The sequence below is a fragment of the Larimichthys crocea genome, chromosome V (assembly GCF_000972845.2).
Source record: "Larimichthys crocea isolate SSNF chromosome V, L_crocea_2.0, whole genome shotgun sequence".
Taxonomy (NCBI): domain Eukaryota; kingdom Metazoa; phylum Chordata; class Actinopteri; family Sciaenidae; genus Larimichthys; species Larimichthys crocea.
The window spans coordinates 186133-193290 of record NC_040015.1 but is presented as its reverse complement, the minus strand read 5'-3'; the positions used below and the strand labels follow the sequence as shown (position 1 = coordinate 193290).

Here is a 7158-nt window from a genome sequence, read left to right as displayed (position 1 = left end):
CGTGCTTCGTCTGTAGTCTTTTATTTGGTTTTAAAGGAACCTCTGAAATAAATACAAAACAAAACAAACGAAATAAAAGGACAATTAAGATAGATAGATAGATAGATAGATAGATAGATAGATAGATAGATAGACACAGCAAACATTGTCACCTTACATACTTTATTTGATAATCAATGACCTGAAAAAAAGTTTATGGCCCTTTTTCAAAATAGTATATCTTAAATATGGAATACACATTTTCATCAAAATATAAATTCTTGTTTTAAAATATCAAACTTTTCTTTAATAGTTGCCTGCAGTTTGTTGATGTTTGTTTTCCATTGTAGTGATTGTTACCATGATGCAACTTTTCAAACCCAGTGAAAGTCCTGGACAAAGACAGAACAATTAAAACACAGAAAGAGACACTGGAAAAAAGGATGAATCGTTAATTATAACTGTCATTCCACAGCAGATTAGTCCGCTTTATAAAGCATGTGCCACATTAAATAATAAAAAATATCTTCTGACAATTTAGCCAAACTTAGTCCCTATGCTCAGCTGCCATTATAACCAGGACTGACAGGGAGGAAAAATTGAAATATAATATCAATTTAAAGACATTCTGCTCTTTCAGCTTCAAAACACTAGGCTGAGAATCATCCACAAATAACTTTTTTGGGAGCAGAAGAAATAAATGTAAACCACATTTAAAACAAGCAACAGAAAGCAACTTTACTTGAGTACCCCAAGTATTTAGCTTTAAAAGCAGTATAGTATTAACATTTAATACACTTTATGGTTTATAACAATATAAATACTATATCACTATTTTTTTGAACACACAAATCCTGAAAAATGACGCAATATGGTGAAGCTCAGAGAGGTCTGGGTCTGGTATGTTCGTCAGTCTATGCAAGTTAATTGGGGAAATTCTCTATTAAAATCATTTCATGTTAATAATGGACTCCGACAGGGCCTTTTCTTTTTAATGTGCATATGGATTATTTGTCATGACAGGTTGTTGGCTGGCAATATTTCCAAATATATTATATTTTCAAATTAGTATTGAATTAGTATAGTAAATATCTCAGCCATCACATTGTCACTGATCTATCAGATGATGAAGACATCCACAGACAGCACCATAAGCTGTATGAACAAGCTAATATACTTGTTTAAATTCAATTTAGCTTTATTTTTAGCTTTTTGAACCCCGTTATATACAGCCCACCTGTGGTGTTCAACATGCAGAGACTCAACGTGGCCGATGATGCGGCATGAGACGCTCCTTAAATGTCCACAATGGCGTAGTACCAGCCAAATGTGTTGGTGTGCTGACCTGCTCTGCTACAATATGAAATCACACATACAGATATGTGCAGGCTTAACAAAATGACCTCACTGTGTCGAGTTTGTCTGTGGAAAGAGTTCTGTCTCTTAAGTTGTGTATGTGTTGCTATGAATTTATTTTATTGTGTATTTTGTCTCTTTTGATTTAGTTGACTATGAACCTTTTATGTGTCCTTAATATTAATTAAATAAGTTATATATCAATATAATGTAGCTGTATGCAGATATAAAGACAATTTAAGTGTTTATTAATGGACAATATTTGTTAACAATTTATGACATAGTTAATACTATTTTAATATAATTCATTCATTATGTTTACATGCCAGCCTCCATTCATAAGTTATATTTGTTGACAAATATATTAACTTAACACATATCTGCATACAACTGCATTATGTGTGTTAAACTATTCATCAGATGTTTATATACTGCTTATAAATGTTAAATAGGAGGACTCACAGTAAAGTGTTACCATCTTTGAACACACCCTACACCAGCAGAGGGCAGCAAAGTGATGCAAAATGAAATGACTAACAGCATCATTGAATGAACCCGGGACATAGTACAGAGAGTACAGAGAAAGAAACAGTCTTTTTCACGGGCACCTCATAGAATGAGTATTCACACAGTCCAGGGAATGTTCACACAGAATATTTCATAAATCACACGGTAGCATAAAAAGATAACAGAAGCATGTCAGCACATATTCTCCACGCAAGCCAAGGTGCATCAAAAATAGCCTACAGTCTGTAAATCCCTGAATATGCTCACAGTTCACATGAGCAACAATAACAATAAAAATCAATAACACAACATCAACAGCCGAAAAAAATCCTGCCTGCTTCAGAGTCTCTCACATTATAGTAAATGGCAGTGACATCATTCTGACATCAGTGTCAGAGACCCTGTTGATCCTGAGGCAGAAGAAGAATCAGGGTTATCTCAGTGTCTCAGATCCACCGCTGCCTCTTATCGAGGTGACAAGAGGGGGTCGCATCCTGGAACAAAACAGACCCTAGGACACGTGTCCCCCAAAGGGAAACCGAGGGAACAACAACAGCAGCTTTCCTCCACATCCTCGTAACATGATCTGACGTTGCATTACCCAGCTTTGAAAAGAGGCATGACGGTGATGTCTGGACAGTCAGCCGTTGTCATCCAGGTTGTACAGAAGGACCTGGTGGTTGGGGGCGAGACCCGGGCAGGTACCCAGGCTGTACAGGCATCCAGCCGATGGATAACAGGGCACCAGTCGGTAATGCTGCAGCTCCTCGAGGCCAAATGTTGGAGAGCAGCAGTCCATCACCAGCACCTTTACCTTCTTCCTGTCTGGATACAACAGCCTCCGCTGGCCCTTCTCTGCTATAACCTCCTCTCCTTCTTCCTCTTCTTCTTCCTCTTCTTCTACTTCATCTTCTTCTTCCTCCTCCTCTTCAGCCTCCAGCTCTTCCTCCTCATGGTGGATCTTCCTTAGCAGGTTGTTGATGAGGACGGAGCGCCTCAGGTAAGCCTCAGGGTCCTCCAGGAACCTCAGCTTCTCCAGGGACAGCTTCAGGATGCAGCTCCGATCCTCCTGCAGTATCAGGTGCTGCAGATGACAAATAGATAGATTAGTTTGTGTTGTGACATTTTTACTTGACACTCGATATCAGAGAATAAGCTTAGGTTTTGCAGCTCATACAAACAGATAAAAGTCTCAGGGTCAAAGCTACATACAAAATAACTGAAGCATTCATGGGATTTGACTACTTTTCTTAAGAAGTCATCAGCACATGATCAGAAAATGTGGATGTAATAATATACAACGCAGCATTTCTCTGTGGTAACTGACTCCTGAGCTAAATGTACCAAATTTTATATAACAACCAGAGTGTTTTGAATGTCTGTGTGAATAATGTGTTCCACGCACACATCCCGATATATTGAAAAATGTCATTTATGGTCAAGATTATGTCCCTATAACCTAACAGTTTTTTGTTTTTTTTTGTCCTTAGTTATTTAAATTGCTACTACAATTTTCCAAAATGTCATTTTAACCATCACCTCAAATAGCATGAGTCCATACTCAACTTCCACCCCTTCTGGGCATTATCAGTGTTATAAAATTGACATTTACATAATCATTAATATTAAGTGTTTAAAAAAAAAAAATCAACATAATCAAACAATTTAATCTGTTGTAGCTTGGCTTTGTTAGTTTGTTAGCAGGAAGGTTCAGGCAGGCTAGGCAATCTTTTCAAGCTACCTTGCTGAGCTTTTTTACAAACTATTCATCTTGCATTGCTTCTTTTCCATTTTTCACATAAAGTTTCACAAAGAACATTTATCTAAAGATCTCCCATGACACCATGATGAATATTTTGTGGTTTTGGATAGGAGCAAGACTGTAACAGTAGCTAGTACATTAGCCAAAGTAGATTGATAGCTAATCTTAACCAGCATGGCTGGGCTGTCTTTGGTAGTTTGTCTTTGCCAATACTTCATAATAATTTCACTTATTTTACACAAGAAAAGAGATCCTGAACATGTTAAATTTGTATTAAAGTTTAATATATGCTATTATTTATAATGACTGTATCAATTATGTGAGCAGAGGTTTGCAGTTCGATTCCTGGGAATCTGCATAGAAGCAGAGATCAGTGTACTACTATACTGTATGACCATGGGAGTGAAATTCATGTAAAATGACATGAACCTGGCTGAAGATTGACTTGCAAATATGTACAATAAAAGGGCAGGTTCATACTTTTTGAAAATATCCATGTAGGCTTCCCTGTAAATCCTCTTCCTCCGCATATTTCCTCTTGAAGTAGGCAACTTTCGACGTTGTTGAATGGTTTGGTCTCTCTCTCACAGGGAAGGGGCTGCTGGAGGCAACAAACCAGAGATTCGACAATAGTTTAAGAAAAGAAAAGCACTGATTTTTACCCCATGTTACCATTAACAAATTTTCTATTTTACACTCTAGAGCCAATAAATTGGATCTTTTTGAACTGAAGTTTCAAAAAATTGACAATAAACTTGTGTCCATTACAAACTTCTTAGGTTATGACTCATCACAAGACCTTTACAGAGCAGATCATAGGATTTGAGGACGGACCACAGAGAGTATAAAGACTGGACAGTGCACGGGTCAACCATAGGTGACTCAGGTACTCAAATTTTAACATGGGGACTTATGGAGACTGACTCACTTCTGGAGCCAGCCTCAAGTAGATGTTTGAGTAGGTGCAGTTTTTTGCAAAGGTCACTGCTTGGGGCTGACACTGGTATCTATATTTGTGGATTAAGGTTGCTGAGGAACAATCATATGTATCCCAACATTTCATATTATCTATAAACGTATTAGCCTCTGAAAGAAATGTTAATTCCTACATTAGTTTGACAAATAAAATATCTTTAAAGCTTTTGGTCGCCTCATGGTCTTTTGCTGAGAACTAGTAAGTTGATGGTTTTGACCATTTGACACTAAAGTCTGCAGTCACAACCAGATTAATGAGGCATTTTAGGGTTATATTTAAAGTCTTTATAATCCCTATTAATCCTTGTTAAATGACTATAATCTGAAAGGTGTCACTTGTACTGATGAACCAATTTACAGCCTGAAACTGAACTGGCAAGGAGCTGTTTTCAGAGAGTAAAAGCTCTAAAAACGCACTTTACACTATATAATATATATTATTAAATAATATATATATATTATATAATATATATATATTTATATATATAAATATATATTTATATATTTATTTTCCACTTAAATTCCCTTCATGTATTTGAATTTGTGAATTATGCCAGTGCGCCTCATTGCACATCTCCTCCCATTTCTGCCTCACATCTCTGCAGAGAATTTTGAATATTCATGAACAAAAATACATGATATAATGTATTAATTATGTTCTTATTTCAGTTTCCCATTTATATTTCAGTTAGAAACCTTTCTATAGGGTGAAGTTTTATAAGGTTTTAATACTAATTTAAAGCTACATGCCCTCATATCAACTTATGGCCTGGTAGTGCCCTCAAATCTCCATCACCTGTTTCCAACAAGTCCTCCAAACTAAAACCGTAAAAACAAAGCTACAACATTACACCACCTGTGAAGTCACTAAGAGACAGTAGCTCTGATTACCTGCTGTTGATGTCCCACAGTCAGCTCTCAGATCAGGATTTTGAATCAGTGTGTCTGAGACGATCCGAGCCTCCACATCGCCCTCAGGCTCCTGCAGGGGATACAGGTCAGGTAAGACAAGTGAGGAGGAACAGAAGGAGGAGGAAGATGGAAAGACAGGACCAAAACATCTGAGCATGCATGTTGAAACGACACTGCACAATGTGACTGTCAGAGCTGCCAACCTCCAATTTAGAGTCTAAATTTGATTTTAGGTCCAAACTTGACACATGTTAAAGCTGGATTTTTTTTTATCAATACCTGATAAAACAAAACAAAGTTACTATCAAATTTTTAAAATTGCACAACTTCCTACTTTTTTTTTAATGCAAATTTGAAATAATATCACGTTTTGGTGATCAGAGTTTAGACAGCAGCTCTCTCAGCAATCAGTCAGCAGGAAAACAACCAAATATCCAGGGAAAAAATTAGGGAAATTAAAGAAGGAAAAATACATATATAATGCACAAAACAAATGAAATTAAAATTTTCTTGCATGATGATAAAGAAAATATCAAAAATGTTTTTTTTTCATTTGTTAATGTGCTAAAATACGTTTCTTATTATTAATACATCTATATCTATTAATGCATCTATAATATCAGGATTTAATGGTCCATTAAAGAGCAAAAAGCTCATTTGAATTCAAGAAGAGGAGAGAAGAGGGTTTCTGTGTGTCATGTGTATTTAAAAATGCCATAAATCAATCATAAACATGGAGTGGGAAGCTTCATCATTCATGCCGGCTCCCCTGAAGCTGCTTCAATGACTCACATCATTTTTTAACATCCAACTGCTGCCTGAATGTTTCCTCTGTGGGAGAATGATGCACGATGATGGGTACATGAGCAGAGAGAGAGGCTGCGTGGGAAGTGTGTGTGGATGCAACATTGTCTGTTTGCAACATTTATTCTCAATAAAAGTGTTCCCACCTTAAAACAGGCTTTCACTTTATTAAGATTGGTTTAAAAAATGTGCACAAAAAAAGCAACTTGATCTTTGAGCTTTGTGATTGTTTATGTAATGTAAAGGGGTTTATTAATCTTAAGAGGTGTTTTATTGTATTTTTACGTGTAATCCTTCAATTTATCTAAAAAAAAAAATCAGTACAAACCATCAAATTTCCAATCCTCAATTTGTTGAGTTACAGACCTGTATTACCGTTTCATCCATTTATATTTTATTTAAATTTCATTCTCATTGTGTCTTTATGTCCTTTTAAATGTGTACTGCCTTTGCCTCTGTACCCAATGCTCAGTTTAGCTGCTGTCACCATTAAACATGCGTTAAATCGTCTAACCTGTAAATGTTTCTGTCCAGCAGTACTTCAGTAAATCCCCGATAAAGCCTCTCTCTCTCTGGATGTCCTCCGCTCTTTGGCGCGACATCTACCGTCCTCACACCAATTCGGCGACGCTAGAGCTCGGCCTGAAGTCAGAGCTTCTCTCGGTCCCTGCAGACAGACAGACGGGCGGACAGACACCGGCTCCAGCCTCCTCCTCCGGGGTGAGACGCTCGCTGCTCTCCAGTCTCCTAAAATATTCCGTTCACAGCAACAAGAGACAACACACACCGCTCTCCGCGCGCCCTCATTGGTCCTCGTGGAAGCTGATGTTTCCTGTTGCTAGGAGACTGAGTAAGTACGATGA

General features: G+C 37.2%; 1 long non-coding RNA gene across 1 annotated transcript; it reads right to left on the bottom strand.

Annotated features, from left to right (window-relative positions):
* Nucleotides 1–306: 306 nt before the first annotated feature.
* LOC104930363 (uncharacterized) lies at nucleotides 307–7139 on the bottom strand. The gene is made up of 4 exons (XR_797372.3): nucleotides 6810–7139; nucleotides 5471–5561; nucleotides 4085–4205; nucleotides 307–2926 (listed from the first exon to the last, which is right to left on the bottom strand). It is a non-coding gene; the product is annotated as an uncharacterized LOC104930363 (long non-coding RNA).
* Nucleotides 7140–7158: the final 19 nt, after the last annotated feature.